This window comes from Dermochelys coriacea, chromosome 8, assembly GCF_009764565.3.
Source record: "Dermochelys coriacea isolate rDerCor1 chromosome 8, rDerCor1.pri.v4, whole genome shotgun sequence".
Taxonomy (NCBI): Eukaryota; Metazoa; Chordata; order Testudines; family Dermochelyidae; genus Dermochelys; species Dermochelys coriacea.
In genome coordinates this window covers 99,095,011-99,118,774 of record NC_050075.1, presented here as the reverse complement: position 1 = coordinate 99,118,774, position 23,764 = coordinate 99,095,011, and the positions used below count along the sequence as shown (strand labels likewise).

The 23,764-nt window shown below is 40.0% G+C and overlaps 1 protein-coding gene across 2 annotated transcripts in view; it reads right to left on the bottom strand.

Annotated features, from left to right (window-relative positions):
- Positions 1-23,764, bottom strand: part of FAF1 (Fas associated factor 1) — a 299,927-nt gene that overhangs the window by 240,969 nt on the left and 35,194 nt on the right. The window lies entirely within an intron of this gene.

The window sequence follows — 23,764 nt, the reverse complement described above, 5'->3', positions numbered from 1 at the left end:
TTGAGAACCACTGATCTAATTGCTATACCCATGTACAAGCTGTATCCATTTCCATTTAACATTCTCATTCAAAATGCAATTTAAAAATTTCAGCTGCTAACTTGCTTATTAAAATAAAAAGTAGTGTCTCCACCACAAATTCAAAACAGGTAAATCACCCAAAAAGAGCTACCATCTACCATATTTGTCTTTGGAAGTTATAAACAAAAATTTAATTATCTTGAAACAAAATATGCAAATCAATAATATCAGTAATACACCCAGAAATTGATACGATATAATTAGGAGCATCTGGCAATACAGGCACTGACAATACTTCATACCCAAAACAGGGGGTGAAGAGGGGGAGGACATATAGCATCATAAACCACAAGTGAGCTATAAGACTATATAGTTGCATTATCAAATTTCAAGATCCACAGTAATGATACTGCTTTGATTATGAACACTCGGGCTATGAAACAACAAAATAGTTATTTAAAAACAGTATGTACGATATATTTATTTGGCCTCTCATATGCCATAGCTGTTTATGGGAGAAACAACAATGTCAAAAAGCTGCCCAACCTTTCTAAATATCTGTCTAGTTTGAAACAGTGGAACACTACAAAAATATTACAATTATTCAAATACATATGAACTGTTGTAAAGCATAGGGTGTTCAATTTTGAGTTTTAACCTGGGAAAATACTGCTTTAACAGATTGAGACAGTTCTGAAAAATTCTGTCCGTCCCGTTACAAATACAAAATAGCATAAAAAAAAAAAAACAAAAAGCTGTTTATTATAAACCACAACAGATAAAAACGGACGGCTTGATTCAAAATACACAATTATAAACTGGTCACCAACACACACTCAATTATTAACAATTACCACATAACATACCACATAAGAAGAGGTTTCAGAGAAGCAGCCGTGTTAGTCTGTATTCGCAAAAAGAAAAGGAGTACTTGTGGCACCTTAGAGACTAACAAATGTTTTTGAGCATAAGCTTTCGTGAGCTACAGCTCACTTCTTCAGATGCATTCATCTTATGCACAAATAAATTTGTTAGTCTCTAAAGTGCACAAGTACTCCTTTTCTTTTCACATAAGCAGAGAGATCATGGTTTTTCCCTATACTTAACATAGAAAACAACTGTGGTATCTCCAATACCACCATGTGGTAACTGTTAATTTATGAAAAAAGAAAAGGAGTACTGGTGGCACCTTAGAGACTAACAAATTTATTAGAGCATAAGCTTTCGTGAGCTACAGCTCACTTCATCGGATGCATTTGGTGGAAAAAACAGAGGAGAGATTTATATACACACACACAGAGAACTTGAAACAATGGGTTTATGATACACACTGTAAGGAGAGTGATCACTTAAGATAAGCCATCACCAGCAGCAGGGGGGGGAAAAGGAGGAAAACCTTTCATGGTGACAAGCAAGGTAGGCTAATTCCAGCAGTTAACAAGAATATCAGAGGAACAGTGGGGGGTGGGGTGGGAGGGAGAAATACCATGGGGAAATAGTTTTACTTTGTGTAATGACTCATCCATTCCCAGTCTCTATTCAAGCCTCAGTTAATTGTATCCAGTTTGCAAATTAATTCCAATTCAGCAGTCTCTGGTTGGAGTCTGTTTTTGAAGCTTTTTTGTTGAAGTATAGCCACTCTTAGGTCTGTGATCGAGTGACCAGAGAGATTGAAGTGTTCTCCAACTGGTTTTTGAATGTTATAATTCTTGACGTCTGATTTGTGTCCATTCATTCTTTTACGTAGAGACTGTCCAGTTTGGCCAATGTACATGGCAGAGGGGCATTGCTGGCACATGATGGCATATATCACATTGGTAGATGCGCAGGTGAAGGAGCCTCTGATAGTGTGGCTGATGTGATTAGGCCCTATGATGGTATCCCCTGAATAGATATGTGGACAGAGTTGGCAACGGGCTTTGTTGCAAGGATAGGTTCCTGGGTTAGTGGTTCTGTTGTGTGGTGTGTGGTTGCTGGTGAGTATTTGCTTCAGATTGGGGGGCTGTCTGTAAGCAAGGACTGGTCTGTCTCCCAAGATCTGGGAGAGTGATGGCTCGTCCTTCAGGATGGGTTGTAGATCCTTGATGATGCGTTGGAGAGGTTTTAGTTGGGGGCTGAAGGTGATGGCTAGTGGCGTTCTGTTGTTTTCTTTGTTGGGCCTGTCCTGTAGTAGGTGACTTCTGGGTACTCTTCTGGCTCTGTCAATCTGTTTCTTCACTTCAGCAGGTGGGTATTGTAGTTGTAGGAATGCATGATAGAGATCTTGTAGGTGTTTGTCTGTCTGAGGGGTTGGAGCAAATGCGGTTATATCGTAGCGCTTGGCTGTAGACAATGGATCGAGTGGTATGATCTGGATGAAAGCTAGAGGCATGTAGGTAGGAATAGCGGTCAGTAGGTTTCCGATATAGGGTGGTGGTTATGTGACCATCGCTTATTAGCACCGTAGTGTCCAGGAAGTGGATCTCTTGTGTGGACTGGTCCAGGCTGAGGTTGATGGTGGGATGGAAATACCACACAGACTATGCTGACAGCTTGTGCCACACACTCTCAAGGAAACTGCGGAACCACCTGATCAACATCCTCTACAGCAAACAGGGAAAGATTAAGAATGAGCTCTCAAAACTGGATACTCTCATAAAGAACCAACCTTCCACACAAACTTCCTCATGGCTGGACTTTACAAGTACTGTAGTGCAATCTTTACCATGAAAGTGCAATTTACAAATGTAGATTGTTTGTTTGTTACATAACTGCACTCCATAACAAAACAATGTAAAACTTTAGAGCCTACAAGTCCAGTCAGTCCTACTTCTTGTCCTGCAATCACTAAGAGAAACAAGTTTGTATACATTTACGGGAGATAATGCTGCCCGCTTCTTATTTACAATGTCACCTGAAAGTGAGAACAGGCGTTCGCATGGCACTTTTGTAGCCACCATTACAAGGTATTTACATACCAGATATGCTACACATTCATATGCCTCTTCATGCTTCCACTACCATTCCAGAGGACATGTTTCTGTGCGGATGATGCTTGTTAAAAAATGTGTTAATTAAATTTGTGACTGAACCCCTTGGAGGAGAATTGTAGGTCTCCTGCTCCACGGTTTTATCTGCATTCTGCCATATATTTTGTGTTATGGTAGTCTTGGATGATGACCCAGCAGATGTTGTTTGATGTAACCACACTTTCACCACAGATTTGACAAAACACAAAGGTTCCAATATCAGATTTCTAAAGATAGCTACAGCACTCAACTGAAGGTTTAAGAATCTGAAGTGCCTTCCAAAATCTGAGAGGGACGAGGTATGGAGCATGCTTTCAGAAGTCTTAAAAGAGCAACACACTGATGCAGAAACTACAGAACCCAAACCACCAAAAAATAAAAATAATAAAAAAAAAAAAATCTACGTTCTGTTGGTGGCAACTGACTCAGATGATGAAAATGAACATGCATCGGTCCATACTGCTTTGGATCGTTATTGAGCTGAACCAGTCATCAGTATGAAAGTATGTCCTCTGGAATGGTGGTTGAAGGATGAAAGGACATATGAATCTTTAGCGCATCTGAAACGTAAATATCTTGTGACGCTGACTACAACAATGCCATGCAAATGCCTATTCTCACTTTCAGGTGACACTGTAAACAAGAAGTGGGCAGCATTATCTCCTGCAAATTTAAAAAAAACTTGTTTGATGGATTGGCTGAACAAGAAGTAGGACTGAGTGGACCTGCAGGCTCTAAAGTGTACATTGTTTTATTTTTGAATGCAGTTATTTTTTGTACATAATTCTATATTTGTAAGTTCAACTTTCATGATAAAGAGACTGCACTACAGTACTTGTATTAGGTGAATTGAAAAATGATATTTCTTTTATTTTTTTACAGTGCAAATATTTGTAATCAAAAATATAAAGTGAGCACTGTACACTTTGTATTGTGTTGTAACTGAAATCAATATATTTCAAAATGTAGAAAACATCCAAAAATATTTAAATAAAATGATATTCTATTGTTTAACAGTGCAACTAATCACATGATTAATCATGATTAATTTTTAGTCATGCGATTAATAACGATTAATTTTTTTAATCGCTTGAGACCCCTAATTTTAATTAGTTATATTTAAATTATTTTGAAAAAAGTTTAGTCATTGTTGTGAGAAGTTTCGTTAATATTTGGATTTTGTCTCTTCTATTTTTGGCCATATTCATCAAATTTTTCCCAAACCCAGTGACAGACTGGTATTATTCTCTATGTTATAGTTTACGTTCCAAAACTGCTCCCTCTGCAGCACCATTGCGCACGCGCATGCACACATACACACACTAAGAACTTGGTGGAGTCAAGAAATTCAAGTTGTGGGCAGCAGGGATTTCAGCAAGATCTGCTTTATGAATACCTAATAGAATTGTTTCAGAGTAGCAGCCGTGTTAGTCTGTATTCGCAAAAAGAAAAGGAGTACCCGTGGCACCTTAGAGACTAACCAATTTATTAGAGCATAAGCTTTCGTGAGCTACAGCTCACTTCATCGGATGCATCCGATGAAGTGAGCTGTAGCTCACGAAAGCTTATGCTCTAATAAATTTGTTAGTCTCTAAGGTGCCACGGGTACTCCTAATAGAATTGGTAACTTCAAACAGGTATACACAAAAGAATGTCATTCTGTGCATGTCATGTCACAATGAAACTCATGGGATGCACATTCTAGAAGTTTTCCTAAAGGTGTCAAGTCAGTTGCGGAAACTGGTGAAGGCTTTGCTTGGGAAGCAAAAGTCCCAGGCTCACCTGGTGAATGGATTGAAAGACTGAGAACTTAGGCTCAGTTGTCCTTCCAAAGAGTGAAGAGTACATCAGGCTATCCAGGCTACAAAGGGATAGCATTCTCAATACAGTGACAGGGTAAGAGAATCAAAAATTACATGCTCTCCCCGCTGCTCCCTGATTTGCTGCTTGGCTTGTACTGAGCAGACTTGCACAGACTGAGCATGCTCAGCAACACAGCTGAAGCCTGCTGCCCTCACTCTACTCCCTCCCCCGCGCCTATCAGCAGGTTGTCTCTGCAGCCCACTATGGCCCGGTGGTGAGCTAGAGCCGGTTCGCACTGGTTCATGCAAACCGGTTGTTAAATTTTGAAGCCGGTTTAGAACCAGTTGTTAAAGGGGTGGGCAAACTCTGGCCCGCAGGACCGTCCTGTCCAGTCCGCCTGAGCTCCCGGCTGGGGAGGCTCCCCTGGCCAAGAATCCCTCTTTAATTTTCACTCACCCGGCGGCGCTCCGGGTATTCGGTGGCACTTCGGCGATGGGTACTTCAGTGCCACCAGAGACCCAGAGCGAGTGAAGGACCCGCTGCTGAAGTGCTGCCGAAGACCCGGAGCGACTGAAGGAACCGGTTCTTCAGATTTTGGCAGCTCATCACTGCTATGGCCCCTTTGCAGCAGAACTATTATCATCAGCTACACCAAGAACTGCCCCCAGGTTTTACATCAAAGGGATTAGGAGGATAAATTCAAGATTAGATTAGCACTCATTTACCTGCTTAAGGGCTGCAAAATGAGCGACGGGAGAGCTGCTCTGTACTGTAGCATCCTATCATATTCACTCACTTCCTTCCACTGAATCCAATACACAGGAGTTTCAACAGGACTAAAGAAAGGGGAGTAGATCAGTGGTTCCCAAACTTGTTCCACCACTTGTGCGGGGAAAGCCCCTGGTGGGCCGCGCTGGTTTGTTTACGTGCCATGTCCGCAGGTTCGGCCAATCGTGGCTCCCAGTGGCCGGGGTTCACTGCTCCAGGCCAAACCGCCAGGGGCTTTCCCTGCACAAGCGGCGGAACAAGTTTGGGAACCACTGGAGTAGATGATTCTGCTGAAGAACCACTCCTCCCTCTGCATTTTCTCCCCAGTATGGTTCTGCTTTGGATGGCCCAATCTATCCATAAAGAAAGTACACTCACCATTTATGTAGTGTGATAAGAAAAAAGCTTTTGGCAGATAAACTCAAAATTTACTATTGTATTTTTGAAAATTAAGGTGCTCCAAACTGTAAAAGGCCAAATTTACTTTCATCACACCGAGTGTCACAGAATACTGAACAATTCATGTGTCACTTAATAGGATTTAGGCCTCATCTATGGAAAGTTTTATAGCTATACTGTCAAAACCCTCCAAATGCAGAAGCAGCTAATACCAGGAGAAGAAAAAAAAAAAAAAAGAGTGCTTTTGTAGAAATACCAGCGAGAAAAACTAAATTAAACCAGCAAAAGCACTTTTATGCTAGTATAACTTGCATCTACGCTAGGGATTTTGCCAGTGTAGAAAAATGTCACAAAACCCCACCCCATCCCTCTAAACAACACTGCCATGTCAGCTCAAGTTTCTTGTGTAAACTTGGCCTTAGACTTCTTACCCAACAGTTTTGGGGAACTGAAAGTTAGATTTACCTTAAAAAAAAAAAAAAAAAAAAAGGAGGACTTGTGGCACCTTAGAGACTAACAAATTTATTTGAGCATAAGCTTTCGTGAGCTACAGCTCACTTCATCGGATGCATTCAGTGGAAAATACAGTGGGGAGATTTATATACATAGAGAACATGAAACAATGGGTGTTACCATACACACTGTAACGAGAGTGATCAGGTAAGGTGAGCTATTACTAGCAGGAGAGCGGGGGGTGGGGGAGGACTTTTTGTAGTGATAATCAAAAGTGGGCCATTTCCAGCCGTTGACAAGAATGTCTGAGGAACGGGGTGGGGGAGGGGGAATAAACATGGGGAAATAGTTTTACTTTGTGTAATGAATAAAGACTGGGAGTGAATGGGTCAAGCCTAAAGTTAATTGTATCCAGTTTGCAAATTAATTCCAATTCAGCAGTCTCTCGTTGGAGTCTGTTTTTGAAGAATTGCCACTTTTAAGTCTGTAATCGAGTGACCAAAGAGATTGAAGTGTTCTCTGACTGGTTTTTGAATGTTATAATTCTTGACGTCTGATTTGTGTCCATTTATTCTTTTACGTAGAGACTGTCCAGTTTGACCAATGTACATGGCAGAGGGGCATTGCTGGCACATGATGGCATACATCACATTGGTTGATGTGCAGGTGAACGAGCCTCTGATAGTGTGGCTGATGTGATTAGGCCCTATGATGGTGTCCCCTGAATAGATATGTGGATACAATTAGCAACGGGCTTTGTTGCAAGGATAGGTTCCTGGGTTAGTGGTTCTGTTGCGTGGTTGCTGGCGAGTATTTGCTTCAGATTGGGGGGCTGTCTGTAAGCAAGGACTGGTCTGTCTCCCAGGGTCTGTAAGAGTGATGGGTCATCCTTCAGAATAGGTTGTAGAACCTTGATGATGCGTTGGAGAGGTTTTAGTTGCGGGCTGAAAGTGATGGCTAGTGGCATTCTGTTATTTTCTTTGTTGGGCCTGTCCTGTAGTAGGTGATTTCTGGGTACTCTTCTGACTCTGTCAATCTGTTTCTTCACTTCAGCAGGTGGATATTGGAGTTGTAAGAATGCTTGATAGAGATCTTGTAGGTGTTTGTCTCTGTCTGAGGGGTTGGAGCAAATGTGGTTGTATCATAGAGCTTGGCTGTAGACAATGGATTGTGTGGTGTGGCCTGGATGAAAGCTGGAGGCATGCAGGTAGGCATAGCAGTCAGTAGGTTTCTGGTATAGGGTGGTGTTTATGTGACCGTCGCTTATTAGCACCATAGTGTCCAGGAAGTGGATCTCTTGTGTGGGCTGCTCCAGGCTGAGGTTGATGGTGGGATGGAAATTGTTGAAATCATGGTGGAATTCCTCAAGGGCTTCTTTTCCATAGGTCCAGATGATGAAGATGTCATCAATGTAGCGCAAATAGAGTAGGGGCATTAGGGGACGAGAGCTGAGGAAGCGTTGTTCTAAATCAGCCATAAAAATGTTGGCATACTGTGGGGCCATGCGGGTACCCATAACAGTGTTGCTGATTTGAAGGTATACATTGTCCCCAAATGTGAAATAGTTATGGGTCAGGACAAAGTCACAAAGTTCAGCCACCAGGTTAGCCGTGACATTATCGGGGATACTGTTCCTGACGGCTTTTAGTCCATCTTTATGTGGAATGTTGGTGTAGAGGGCATCTACATCCATAGTGGCTAGGAAAGTGTTTTCAGGAAGATGACCGATGGATTGTAGTTTCTTCAGGAAGTCAGTGGTGTCTCATAGATAGCTGGGAGTGCTGGTAGTGTGGGGCCTGAGGAGGGAGTCTACATAGCCAGACAATCTTGCTGTCAAGGTGCCAATGCCTGAGATGATGGGGCGTCCAGGATTTCCAGGTTTATGGATCTTGGGTAGCAGATAGAATACCCCAGGTTGGGGTTCCAGCAGTGTGTCTGTGCGGATTTGTTCTTGTGCTTTTTCTGGGAGTTTCTTGAGCAAATGGTGTAGTTTCTTTTGGTAGCCCTCAGTGGGACAGAGGGTAATGGTTTGTAGAAAGTGATATTGGAGAGCTGCCTAGCAGCCTCTTGTTCATATTCCAACCTATTCATGATGACAACAGCACCTCGTTTGTCAGCCTTTTTGATTATGTCAGAGTTGTTTCTGAGGCTGTGGACGGCATTGTGTTCTGATGGGGCAAGTAATGCTGCTTTTCCACAATTTCAGCCTGTGCACATCAGCGGAAGCACTCTATGTAGAAGTCCAGTCTGTTGTTTCGACCTTCAGGAGGAGTCCACCCAGAATCCTTCTTTTTGTAGTTTTTGGTAAGAAGGTCTCTGAGAGTTAGTATGTTGTTCAGAAGTCTGTTGGAAATATTCCTTGAGTTGGAGAAGTCGAAAATAGGATTCTAGGTCATCACAGAACTGTATCATGTTTGTGGGGGTGGAGGGGCAGAAGGAGAGGCCCCAAGATAGCCCAGCAGAAGAATCTGTCCTAAGAGTATAGTTGGATAGATTAACAATATTGTTGGGTGGGTTAAGGGAACCACTTTTGTGGCCCCTTGTGGCATGTAGTAGTTTCGAGAGTTTAGTGTCTTTTTTTTTTTTTTTTTTTTGTAGAGAAGCAAAGTGTGTGCTGTAAATGGCTTGTCTAGTTTTTGTAAAGTCCAGCCACGAGGAAGTTTGTGTGGAAGGTTGGTTTTTTATGAGAGTAAGAATGAGCTCTCAAAACTGGATAATCTTTCCCAGTTTGCTGTAGAGGATGTTGATCAGGTGGTTCCGCAGTTTCTTTGAGAGCGTGTGGCACAAACTGTCAGCATAGTCTGTGTGGTATGTAGATTGTAATGGATTTTTTACCCTCAGTCCTTTCGTTCTCCTGCTGGTAATAGCTCACCTTACCTGATCACTCTCGTTACAGCGTGTAAGGTAACACCCATTGTTCCATGTTCTCTGTGTATATAAATCTCCCCACTGTATTTTCCACTGAATGCATCCGATGAAGTGAGCTGTAGCTCACGAAAGCTTATGCTCAAATAAATTTCTTCGTTTCTAAGGTACCACAAGTACTCCTTTTCTTTTTGCGGATACAGACCAACACGGCTGCTCCTCTGAAACTTGAGATTTACCTGTACATTTACTTCTTCTGAATTACAATTGGGGCTCAGAGATTTTGCAGCAATTACAGCTTGTTTCCTGCAGATGGCACTAGGACCTACCGGCCAACGACTGTAGCCTGGACAATCAAATATTTCTAAAAAGACTACAAGAACAGATTAATACTCTGAATACTAATAATTGGGTAATATAGGCCCACAATGCTTTCCACTGAACTATATGAACTTCCTACTCTAAAGGATTATTCAAAATCCATGGAACTGCCAAATTTACTGTTTCTGAGAAAAGAAATGAATGGGTAAGAAGCAAAATTTCTCTCTCTCTAAAGAATGTCTGCAGTTGCATTAATTTGGGGTGTAACTAGCAGTGAATTCAGGAAGACTTAGAAACACAAGGATATATTCCTTTTCTCTTTCTTCCCACCCTTAAAACTCTCTCTCTCTCTCTTGCACACACACACACCCTTACGCTGTGTCTCTTCTCCTCCTCCTCCCCCCCCCATTCCCCATGATTCTGCTTAACAAATGCTACAACCAGCAAAACCTAATATTTTCATTTATAATGTTTGGTAAGCAGATGGATCAACTCCATATAATTGATTTCCATATTTCTTTGATTCCCATGCTCACCTTGCAGGAGTTCCACTGATATTCTAGATTGTGCTTTGAGGTCTGGCAAAGGATTCTTCTTTTGCTGGTGGTTCTACTAGGATTTATGAAACATAATAAATGCCTATCCCATCCTCTGTGCACCCTTTCATAATTTATTGTCACAGTAAATTGTAACAAATTTCTCAGCCTGCTTCACCAAGTAATTGTATACCAATCATACATATTAAGTTCCCTCCACAGGGGAGCTACGTAATTGAATTGTACAGAAGGACATATTACTCCCTGATCCTTGTAAATGAAGAATTCAGAAATGTATTTAGACACCTTGTTCTTGTGAACTGCACATTATCCATCCACTGTTGACTGTGCCCCCTTCAGACACTCCTGGCCAAAGTTATGGGGGACCAACAATGCTATTTTGATAGATAAAAAGTCTAGGGACATATAGTGTACTGGCTTCATTAAGTCATGTAACACGATATATATTGTGGACCTTTCACCTCCAATAGATGTCACACTATAGTTTGTTTAAAGGAGCTAGCAATATAAAAGAGGACAGGAAAGAGGCTCTGGCAACATCCACGTACTGGAATTCAAAGCTATTGTTAATTCTATCTTGCAATAGGTTGGCTTCAGGTCTGCTGACAGGCTCTTGAAGGAGTTGTAACACACAACAGACTGGAGGGTTCCAGTGTCTCAAATGGAATTCTGTATGCAAATAAAAATCTGGGCATGTTCCTGAGTATTCTATCTGTTTTATTTTTCTTCAATGCTGTTAATAGATTAATTTCTTGTCTGGAATATTACAGACTTTCTAATATTTCCTTTGAAGCATCAACACTGCTAACTTTCTGCAGAATAGTTCCACAATGTGATTCATTCCCCGTTGCAGCAGGTTTGGTCTGACTGGAAAATTACCAGGCCCAAAATTGGCACCAGGACCATTTTGGAGAACAATCGCCTTCTTGGCCAGTATGGAAAGGCTGAGAGGGTAAGATGAGCATCTCTTCTGATCTCACTTACAAGATTTTTGCTGGCAATGGAGTTGGGAATGCAAATTATTAGTTACATAGCCAGGTCTGGTACAATACTTCCATTACTACAGCTCTGTCGTTTTTGTTCTGGAATGTATTTTTCTCTATCTTATTTGCTAAGCACTGATATGAACAGGTCTATATTTGATATACGGGCAGGTCCACAGCTATGACATACATTTCTAACTACGACACTGACAGGCTCACTGGAAATACAGGCAGATTAGATGGCTCTGATTATATAATCAGAACAAACATACAGTGAAAGAGACAAGTGGGAACACGTATCTATAGATTTGGAGGGAGCATTTCTAGTACCCTATTTACATTACTATTTCCATGACAGGCAACCCCCCGCTCCCCATCACTAGTATGGATTAATGTGGAACCCCGTGTAACGTATTTAAGAATATTGCATATAGATCAGTATTATTTTAAGTTGATTTTGTTGCTTTCATGTGATAAATTATATTATACTTAAGCTAATTTTGTTCGCACATTTCCTATTCCAACAAAATAAATGGGTGATAAAAATACAAATGAATAAAGTGAAGCTTTTACTACAAATCTGTACAATTGCTGTCTGGTCAGATCTTGGAGATGGGAATGAAAGAGATGAAGGATTAGGAAATGGCATGGATGAGAAGGCCAAAGGAAAGGGAGGAATTGAAGAGGATTCCCAGGTTATGAACTTGAGTGGCAGGGAGGATGATGGTACGCTCATTAAGAGGACACTACCAAGTAATGTTTCATTATATTTGTTTTAATATTTTTAGATATGCTACAAAACTATTTTAAAATAATATTCCCTCAATATTCTCATTTTCTATCTGTCAAATATTGGTTTTGGCCTGTGTTTTAAGTGGAACTGAGACTAACATGGCTATGGTTTAACAACTATTGCTGGGCCTTTGCCATGACAAAACATTTGTTCTGACCAGCTGATATTACTATCCAAAAAGAGGTACACATTCTCTCCCATCAGTTTATAACTGTGAAGCAGGGTAAAATTTTGGGGCTAAAACCTTAACAAGGTATAAAACAAGCCTGGTAGAAGATGCTTAACTAAGCAGCACAGAAATAAACATAATTACTGCAAAGAGAAGGCAAATAGCACAAGCAGCCCAGATTAATAATATTAGGATTTATTTAGTTCACCTAAAAAGAAAAGGAGTACTTGTGGCACCTTAGAGACTAACAAATTTATTAGAGCATAAGCTTTCGTGAGCTACAGCTCACTTCATCGAATGCAACATGTAATACAATCTTTTCCTAGTCATTGAGGCTGCATTGTTAGATTCCCTATAACAATGTGAAATCTTTTAAAAAGGCTCCATGAGGCAATCAAACATCTGTAAACAGGCATGTCTATGAAGATCCAACTGGCACAATTCCAGAGGATGCCTATTAAAAAGGCCAGTTCTTTTACATCAGAGGCTCTTTGATTTAGATATACACATAATACCACCTTAAAAGACACCAGACCCACAAACTGATATTTTGGTACCAGCCCTTTAGTAGCCTGACTTTTTCCTAGGGTACAATGTTATTGCCCATTCAATGCATTTAAAAAAAATATAATAACCCCTGAAACAAAAAGGGCCAGTTGTCCTCTACAAGCACACCAACAAAAGCAAATTCCATCTCCATTATCTTTGGCAGGTTATGCAAGGCAAAGAATCAAGTCAGCTTATTCCTGTAGCTTGCGTTATATACTGTGTTGGCATTCCCCTTACTTCCCAAGTCTCAACACAAAGTATTTCCAAGTACTAGGCATGAAGTCACACCCACAGTTTTTAATAGAAAGCCAACATTTGTCCCCATCTTCTTTTTAAAATTCAACCAAAGACTAACTGAGCGACTCTGAAATGCCTTCCATGCCATCTGCTGTTTTTCAATTTGTTGTTTCTTCACAATGAACACACTTCATGAAAAGCTGTAAGGCGAACAGAATGACTAACAAAGCAAAATTAACATTTTTAAAAAAAAAAAAACCACCCCACACAAATATTTTCATACAGATTCCCTCCTTCATCCTCACCAATAGGAAAGCACACTGAAGTATCTTACAAATAGCATTCTAGGTATAGTTTTCTGTTTTTCCCCCCTACTATATTGCGGGTTTCAAACACAAACTTTAGCCAGATTCTTCGGTAATCTAAATGACATAAGCAATGCATTTAAGACCTCCGGCCAATTAGAGCTACCTTTATAAACCTAAAACCAAACATATGGTTCTTAAATACCCATTGTGAATTTTATATTACCATTGGCAGTAGAATTATCCATACACTGCAACACTCTTCAGAAGACAGGAAAATAACTTTTTCCCACTTTTTCCTGTGAGCACACATACTGAGAGCAATAAGTAAATGGTAGAATTATTAGAATATAGAGATTAATCCTGTACCAAATTCTACAATTGGTTGATACATGTCACTATTTGGAAGTAAAACATGCAATATCCAGTTAAAGTCCACCCTCGGCAATCCACTCATTGAGTGGAATGCATTTTTATAGTTCTGTATCAAAGAAAGTATTTGAACATACTTGTCTACATACTTGTCTGAACACACAGAGAAAGCAGCTGACCCATCTTCACCCAAGACTGAACTCCACTTGCAGGGACTCCCTTTAAGGCCAGTACCAGGCCTTTTATCAGCCCAGCAACCATGGTCCTTTTATACATAGGAGGGGGAAGGGCAGGAGAAAAAAAACAGAAAAACCTATTCACAACCCATTCTTACAGAAGGAGAGGTGAATAGAAGCCTGTTTTTATGTACCATGTGGAATGAACCCCTGAAGAGGGGTACCATAGCTTTTTAAGCTAATGCTTCCCCACTTCCTGGATAAGGGGGAAAAAAAAGGTGCTCTTATGCCACCATACAGTGATCCACTTTCTGGATTCCTAAAAAAATTAAACCAGGCAGCAGTAAGAAAAAAAAAAAAACAAAAAACAAACAAACCACACCTGAGAGCTACATGGTGCAAAAGTGGTGCCTGAAAAATATATCTGCATTTAACCACCACATTTCCCCACGCATTTTTATTTTTCCTCTCCTGAATTACTTCACATAAATTTTAACATTAAAGCCAAGAAACATAGGAAGGGGAGGGCTATCCTGTGACAAGATACTTTACTTTTAGCTTACAATCACTTCACTGTATATTATGCCAGTTCTAAATAAAGATCAAAGGTACAGCAGTGCTGACAAGTTATGGCATGAGGACTCAGAAAAGTACATAGGGTATTAAAAAGTATTGCACAATAATTCCCCTTTTACTAAATGAGGCGACAACATTACACAATCTATGACAATAACTTCTAAATTACCTTAACTTGGGTCAATACAGCATCTTGTCAAACAAACACACACTCAAAACCATTAAAATTATGCTAAGAGTCTGGCTTCAAACCATGAAAGCAAGGAAATTTAGAGTTGAATGCAGAAATCCAATCCTCAACCTGTTCCAGTCTCCCCAAACAGTGGGCGATTATACATACTGTACTACATGGGCTGGGGCTGTAATCCAAAGTAGGGTTACCAGGCATCCGGTTTTCAACCACAATGCCTAGTTGAAAATGGACCAGGGCAGCTCTGGTTAGCACTGCTGACCAGGCCATTAAAACTCAGATTGGTGGCACAGAGGGGCTAAGGCAGGCTCCTTGCCTGCCCTCGCTCCGCACGGCTCCCGGAAGCAGCCGGTATGTCCCTGCGGTCCCTACGCAGGGGTGGGGGTCAGGGAGGCTCCGCGCACTGCCCCTGTCCCGAGTACCAGCTCCTCAGCTCCCATTGTCTGGAAACCGCAGTCAATGGGATCTGCGGAGGTGGCGCCTATGGAGACTCCCTGGCCTCCCCTCCGGCTAGGGGTTGCAGGGTAAGCACCTGAGGTAAACCCCAACTCAGAGGCATTCAAGGGCAGATTAAGGATGGATGTTAGTGTTTAAAAAATAAATCTACAAATAGAAGTGTTCAAAATATGGTATAGTAGTACACACACACAAGTCTTTAGAAATGGATTTATGTGGAGTTTTGACCTGATTGACTTATGATCTCTGGGTCTGTGGTTGCCAGTCATGGGGCAGCAACCTTACAAAACAGTAAGTTATTTGTGATGTAGCACAGTATCTCCAAAGATGTTACTTTCCAAGTTTAATAATGTCAACTGAATACATCCCATCCCCCACCCACATATATCCAGCATGATTAAGCAAGTGATTCATCACTAGTCAAATATACATTCATAAAATTAGTGTCATTTTAAGTTCAAATAGAGTTAGAAAGAACTATTGGTTAACTATTTTTAGATATTTAAAAACACTAATTACAAACAAATTAAAGTTTTAAAAAGAGTTTTAAGACATTTGGTCCAGACTTGAATGTTGCAGGGCAAAGTAATGCTAAGTGGAAATCTTCATAGCACACGCATGAACCACTGAAACTATGTACTGGCGATGGAAACATTTTGGGGGTTTTGTGGGAAGAGGGTAAGGTGGAGAGAGACACACTTAGCTATAGTTATGCCTCCAAGTACTGCTATAATCTCAGGTGCTGCTTTTGGGGTATGCTCAGAGCACAAAGAACTCTCTATTACAAGAAACAGATTAGTTTCTCCATCAAAAGAATCTACATTTATTAGTCCCGCTGCTTGTTTGATGACTATGCATTTCTTGTTGGCAGACGTACAAGGAAAACAGAAGTAAAGGAGTTCATTTCAGTAGTCACTAAATTACATCCATTATTTAGACAGGAGACACATGCTGCTTACATTATATGTTACATACATTACTTCATAATGTTGATCCCAGAGTTCTACCTAAGGAAGGCTGATCAATCCATCTGTCTTTCAGGCCACACATTAAACTCCACATGCTACTTAGCAGCCAAAACAGGCAATATGAGAGTCCGCAAAACCCTGACCTTACACTACCTGACTTACCTATTCACATTTCTTATGTGTTGATAATCCAGAACTAATTTGTTATTCCATGGTGTCAAAGGCAAGCTTCTTCCAGAATCTCAGAGTTACGTTTAAATCAAAAAGTTTGTACAGTAGAACCTCAGAGTTATGAACACCTCTGGAATAGAGGTTGTTCATAACTTTCTCCACACCAGTCATGACTTTATTGAACTCTATCATATCCCTCCTTAGTCATCTCTTTTCCAAGTTGAAAAGTCACAGTCTTATTAATTTTTCCTTATACAGCAGCCATTCCATACCCCTAATAATTTTCGATGCCCTTTTCTGAACCTTTTCCAAGTCCCATATATCTTTATTAAGATAGGGCGACCACATCTGCATGCAGTATTCAAGATGTGGGCATACCATGGATTTATATATCTTCTGTTTCATCATCTGTCCCTTTCTTAATGATTCCCAAGATTCTGTTCGCTTTTTTGACTGCCGCTGCACATTGAGTGGATGTTTTCAGAGAACTATCCACAATGACTCCAAGATCACTTTCTTGAGTGGTAACAGCTAATTTAGGCCCCATCATTTTATATATATAGTTGAGATTATGTTTTCCAATGTGCATTACTTTGCATTTATCAACACTGAATTTAATCTGCCATTTTGTTGCCCAGTCACCCAGGTCTGAGAGATCCTTTTGTAGCTCTTTGCAGTCTGCCTGGGACTTAACTATCTTGAGTAGTTTTGTATCTGCAAATTTTGCCACCTCACTGTTTACCCCTTTTTCCAGATCATTTATGAATATGTTGAATAGGACTGAGCCTAGTACAGACCCCTGGGGGACACTACTATTTACCTCTCTCCATTCTGAAAACTGACCATTTACTCCTATCCCTTGTTTCCTATCTTTTAACCAGTTACCAGTCCATGAGAGAACCTTCCCTCTTATCCCATGACTGCTTACTTTGCTTAATAGCCTTTGGTGAGCGACCTTGTCAAAGGCTTTCTGAAAAATCTAAGTACAGTATATCTACTGGATCCCCCTTGTCCACATGCTTGCTGATCCCCTCAAAGAATTCTAGTACATTGGTGAGGCATGATTTCCCTTTACAAAAACCATGTTGACTATTCCAACAATTATATTCATCTATGTGTCTGACAATTTTGTTCTTTACTATAGTTTCAGTCAGTTTGCCCGGTACTGAAGTCAGGCTTACTGGCCTATAATTGCTGGGGTCACCTCTAGAGCCCTTTTTAAAAATTGGCATCACATCAGCTATCCTCCAGTCATTTGGTACAGAAGCCAATTTAAATGATAGGCTAGAGACTACAGTTAGTAGTCCTGCAAACCACCTTGCAGAGGTGTTTCTTAAGACCCTTTCCAGGGAAACAGGAAAATGTTGCACAAGAGGAATATTTTTAGAAATCAAACCTGGTTTCAATAAACTCCCAAACAACCTATGAAAATAACCTCTTAGGGATTCTGCCTTGCTCTGGTTGGAAGAGGTGGTAGTTAAGAAAAAAACTGCAATGTAAAATTGACCAAGAATGCAAATCTTACATTGCATCCAATAGATAACAATGTCTTTATCTTTATAAAAAAAAAAGGTAGCATATATCCTCTCTTTTACAACGAAAACCAAGAACTGGGAAAGAAAGTAGGTGATCAAATTGCAGAACAAAATGCCTCTGTGCCTAGTATATGGTCTAGTTATTTATTCTGTGTTTGCATCTAGAGGTCCTAAATAGGATCTATGGGAATCTAACAGTGAAGATGTTTGGAAAGCAGATTACATATGGGAAAACTGAGCCAGTGAGGTAAAACTCATTTGATTGAAGCCAAAAGGATTGTTACTATAAGAACTAGGCTTACAACCCAGAAACTCCTGATTCAGAGTCCAGGACTGAAGCCATTACAGTATGCTTCTCTCCAATCGGCTCACTAATTCTAAGTATATTGCTACACAAGACAGTGTAAATATCAAGACTCATACAAGCATATCGGATAGGTTTGCCACAATGAAAACTTTGTTATGAACTACAAATATAAGTAAAGGATTGGGTTTGTTTGTTTGTTTCTTTTTTTACTTCAAAAGGTATGTGTATGTATTCCACTGGCAAAAGATATCACAATATCTTTTCAACAACCTATAAAACCATACATTGAAAATATTCTTATTTACTGATTTTTTTTTACTCATCACTGCACAAACATTTTTCACATTACAAAGTACATTTTACAATAAAACCTTCAGTTTATGAAAGTCGGATGGCTCAAGGGATTGAAAATGCAGTACAGTAGAACCTCAGACTTACGAACACCAGAGCCCCAGATTTGAGCCCAGGTTAGAAAATTCTTAATGTAGGGTTAAGAATCAGCGTAGAAACTCAAGCCCAGGGCTCTCTAACACAGATCAGCTGACCTGAGTCCCACTAACCCTGGGTTTACACTACAATATAGACATACTCAAAGACCAAGCCAGCCTCTCACTATTAAAGGTGGTCTTCCCACAGCAATGTTGATGCACGCTGTTTAGGCGACAGAGCAGGGGTACGCAGAGGTCTTCCAGGGGGTAGATCAACTCATCTAAATATTTGCCTAGTTTTACAACAGGCTACATAAAAAGCACTAGTGAAGTTAGTACAAACTAAAATTTCATACAGACAATGACTTGTTTATAGTGCTCTATATACTATACGCTGAAATGTAAGTACAAGATTTATATTCCAGTTGATTTAGTTTATAATTATTTGCTAAAAATGAGAAAGTAAGCAATTTTTCAGCAATAGGATGCTGTGACACTTGTATTTTTAGGTCTGATTTTGTAAGCAAGTAGTTTTTAAGTCAGATGAAACCTGTGGGTACGCAAGACTCCTGAAAGGGATATAGTAGTCTGGAAACGTTGAGAGCCACGAGTTAAAGGAAGATGTTGATTGCACAGTACCTGGTGCTGTCGATAGAGGACTTCAGTCCAGAGCTACCAACATGGCCTTCTCACTTGCTTTAGTTTCACTTATTTGTGTGCACGCATGTGCGCGCACACACACAGCTATGAGATTGATATCTACAATTATTGTTTATACTCCAGTTTTGCCATATCTTCAAAATATAAAATTATGCACACATAGCATACTTCTTTACTTGTAATGGAAGCATTCAGTAGTAAAATAATACAGAAAGTGTTATAGAGATGAGCAAAACAAAAGATAGCATACTGTGCATTGCTGCACATGGTTAGTGGGGGAAAACAACAAGCCTCCATCCCCCATTCAGCAGCTGATCTTAAATTACAGCACCTGCACTCCCTGGAGAACAGGCACAGCTCCTTCAGTAGTCCTAATGTGTAGGGCACTTTAAAGAGTGGAAAGCAAGCAGGGACAAAATTATTTCTTCCTCCCATACCAGCTCACCAAATTAGCTGGGCACACAGAGGGCATATGCTGCCCTCCTTCCCCCCCCCACCCCCCCAGAGGTGTAACAGTTGATGTTCTCCCTTGTGGGCTGGGGAACTCAGAAGAGTTCTGCCTCTGAGATGGAATTTCTGCTAGGTACTCCCTGTGTGGCAGTGATGGCCAATGCTTATGTACTGAGTCCCTGGAAGAAAAGTGCTTGTCAGACATGAAAAAAGGTCAAAATAGCACAAGCAACTAATGTGACCAATTATTATATATCTGTCATTACTAAATCCTCCAGATCAGCAGGTGACAGACAAAGTCTTCAAAAATAGTACTCGGGCAACAACTCATGTATTTCATGGAGAGAGAGCAACGAGTCATTATTGCAACAGTACAAAATGAAGCAGCTATCACGACGTTCGAAACTGAAGAGGGAAGATCAGATAGCTCACCTTCTTAGTGGTTTGAGGAGAGGCAAGTGGATCAGCCCTTCCCCCAATAAAAGGTATTGTGGGCTCCCCATAGTTTAAGGCACACTGAGCCCTCCATAAAGATTTCAAGCATTTCACAGCAGAGTGGAACCATTTAAAATCATGGCAATCATGACTTACATCACTCTTTTAAAAATAATTTCAAATCACATGGAGGATTTGTAAAACTACATTTGAAAGCATTCTGCTATTACAACTTTAGATTAAAATTTATAATGAAACTAATTTATAAATGATTTTTTTCCCCCAATGCCACTACTGGTACAGTATCATTTAGAAATTTACAAAAAACTGTTCTAGGCAATAACAAAAATTGAAAATTAAGGCCCTCATCCTGCAAACACCCAAGCAGATATGTAATTTTACTCCCATGAATAGTCCCATTTTGACTACATTTGTGCTTAAAGTTAAGCATGTGCAGAAGAGCTTGCATAAAAGAGGCTAAAATTTTATTTTTACTTTAAAAATTTCTCAGTGGTATAAAATCTGTCACGTCAAAAAACACAATAGCAAGTGAGCTGTAGCTCACAAAAGCTTATGCTCAAATAAATTTGTTAGTCTCTAAGGTGCCACAAGTAATCCTTTTCTTTTAGTACTAACTATGAAAGTAGTTTAGACTTTCTATCCATTAACTAAGTTACTGTAAACTTTCTTTGAAAAATACTCTCTCTTTCATGCCAGAGCATCTTCATAGTACCAAGGAGCAATACAACATCGCTATTCATTCCTGTCTGTGGCTCGTTCCTCTGTTAAGCTTAGCATGTCCCTGCACACATAGTCCTACTAACTAGTCAGTGGTCAGCCTCTAGGTCGGACTGACCTCAGGTGTGTTTGCATTATTTTCTTTAATATCCCATCATCTGTCTTCTGCAGTGTCCCCATTATTGTAATCTTTTCAACTGCAGCCAATCCCATACCCTGATTTCAGTTCCTACTCCCCTTTCAACTTTAAATCATTCCTCTCTACTCATTGTTTGAAGAACTCTTATCTCTACTGCACCCAGACTTTTGATGACTGTTTAATTTAATGCAGCTGCTTTCAGATCATGACACAGCATAATACTGGTAGTACAGTGGTTTGATAAGTTTTCACTGTGGTACCAAACGTAATGTTTGCATCAGTCCATAAGTTTGTCAATTTTTGTGCAACATGTGCCGCTAAGGCACATCTCCTTGTAACCTCATACTTGATAGAGCTATCAGCACCAATCAAGCGTCATAGGTACACATAAGAATCCACTTGTTCTATGGCTCACCACTACCACATTTCAGCACTTTTCCTATTGCCCCTTTTCCAAGATGCAACTACTTGGTCATCTTGAAATTTACTGTAAGTCCAAGTCTGCTACCTTGGAAAACTTGTGTAATCAACAGTATCATTATTAGATAGGTTACACTGAATATTAGGGAATAAGGTGCCGTGAATCAACAATACCTAGAAGAAGGAAAACTGATTTCAAACCAAGACAGACAGAACCCACTTAGCTTTTTCAGACAAGACTGTCAAGAGAAGAACTCTTACAAACCAAGTGGACTACGGTAGAACCACTGATACTTATTCCAAGCAGGCCCTCAGGCTGTGACATGGTATTCCCATGACCTAAATAGGATGGATTGATATGGTAACAAACCATTACATCCAAAACTCACTTGCTATACAAAACAGTATAGCAAGCCAAACTGATTTATATGTATTTCAATCTCAGCCTAACAAATGGAAAGGGTCATAGATTTTGGATAACAGCTAAACACAATATACGCATTGCAAGCTGGAATGTTAATTATTCAGGCCAGGCCAGACTGGGCTAGTATCAGAGAGTTAAGGAAGTTACAAGCTCTCTTGCTGTCATACAGAGATACATTAGCTGGGTAAAGGAGAGTGGACAGCTGGAAGATACACTTTTCTTTACTTGTCATTCAAATGGACTAGCAAAGTGTAGAGATTTGGTTGTTACAGCAGTGGTAAGAGAACAGCTATGTGAATGAACAGCTGAAAATTGGTGGTCTTAGGAGATTGTCAAACAAAACCCCCCCAAAACAGCTTGCTATGTTTGTTTTATACCTAGAGGCCAAAATTTTCCAATATAAGAGCCTAAACTTAGGCTGCTCAACCATGACCGAGTTGTGCTGGAACTCTCTGAAATGCCATTCTGGAACTTTTTTTTTTTTTTTTTTTTTGGAGGGGGTGGGGTCTGGAATAATGTTCCGATATTTCCAATAGTCTCACTTATGAGTATGCTTTGGCACTTCTTTTTTAGGACTGAAGCACTGTGCTAAACCCACATTTAGGCACCTGTAGGTGGTATTTTCAGAAGCAATTTAGAAGCACAAGTCCCACTGACTTCAAACCGTGATGGAAAAGTATAGCCTGGTTGAAGCATAAACTGGTCCAAGCATTTCCACTTCCTTGATTTGGGGAAATTCAATAGATAGATAGATAGATATAATCTCAGAAGGTGGTGCTGGCTGTAAATATAGCACTGGGTCTTTGTGTTATTCTCATAATAAAGATGTTGTTAATGAGCCCCTGGAACGTGTCTTTTACTATATATATAGATATAGATATAGATAGAGAGAGAGAGAGAGAGAGAGAGAGAGAGAGAGAGAGAATTTTGGTGTGAAACTTCTTGGTTAAAAAAAACACTTCTATATAAATATCTAAAATTCTTCTGACAACTAGGGACTTAAAGAAACAAATTGCTAAAGTGGATTTCTTTTGCTTAAGATTATAAAGGGGGAACAAAGAAAAGAACTAGCAAATAAACATCTAAATTTACAATTTTTAAATCATGAGTTTTATCTGCTACTCACAGAAGAGTAGGGAAGTAAAAGCTGCCGCAACTGCCTTCAGATGAGGCAGAGAACAAACTGGAGCTGCAGCATAAGAAAGGATCTATCAAAGGTTGACAAAAATCTTCAAGTTTCTAATTGGTCAGCCGCTGCATAGGGAGGTACAAGTCCAAAGCAGACAAGACAGATGCTACACATCATGGTAGGAATACAAGAAAAAAAATTTAGAAGTTTCTTAAATGAATCTAAAAATTTTTCCTAAGTCATAACACCATGATTTAAACGCCTACTATTAAACAACCTGCAATGACTAGAAACAAGAGCTGAATCCAACTGGAAAGGCGAAATGCCAGATTTTAAATAGAAAAAAGCCTTCATGCCTAGCATAGCCCAAGACTGAATATTGTCACACCCATACCATAGATCAATGCAATTCTGAAGTAAACAAACACATTTTTGATGCAGAATTTCTGTTTGGGTATTTAAAATTCAAGAAAACTGCTCAGAAGTTTGGAGTCTTTGAAGAACAGCTCAGTTCTTTTAGTTCATTAGTTCATTAGTTCAGGGGACGGTGTCAAAGATGTAAGTTAAATCATATGGAACTCACCACCACAATATATAGAGACTCACACACCACTGCCCCAACCACAGAAATGCAGCCAACTGTGGCTTGGAATGTAGCAGCTGCTTAATACCACACAGCTACACTGTCCCACACTTAAGAAAAATCCTGTGTCAATTTTAAACTGCATAGGTAAGTTGGAAAGGCAGAACGTAACTAACCAAACTAATATTTGCAAGAGTCAAGCCCTAGCAATCTGGGGAACGAACGCTCAATGGGATCTTTAATGCCATAAGTTGTTATAAGTTTTAATATGACCTAAAGCTACATGGAGGTAACAACTGTCACACACAGATCAAAGGCACTATTGCTTTTCTTTATTTAAATGTTTAAGTGACAGAATTTGAGGCAGATTAATATA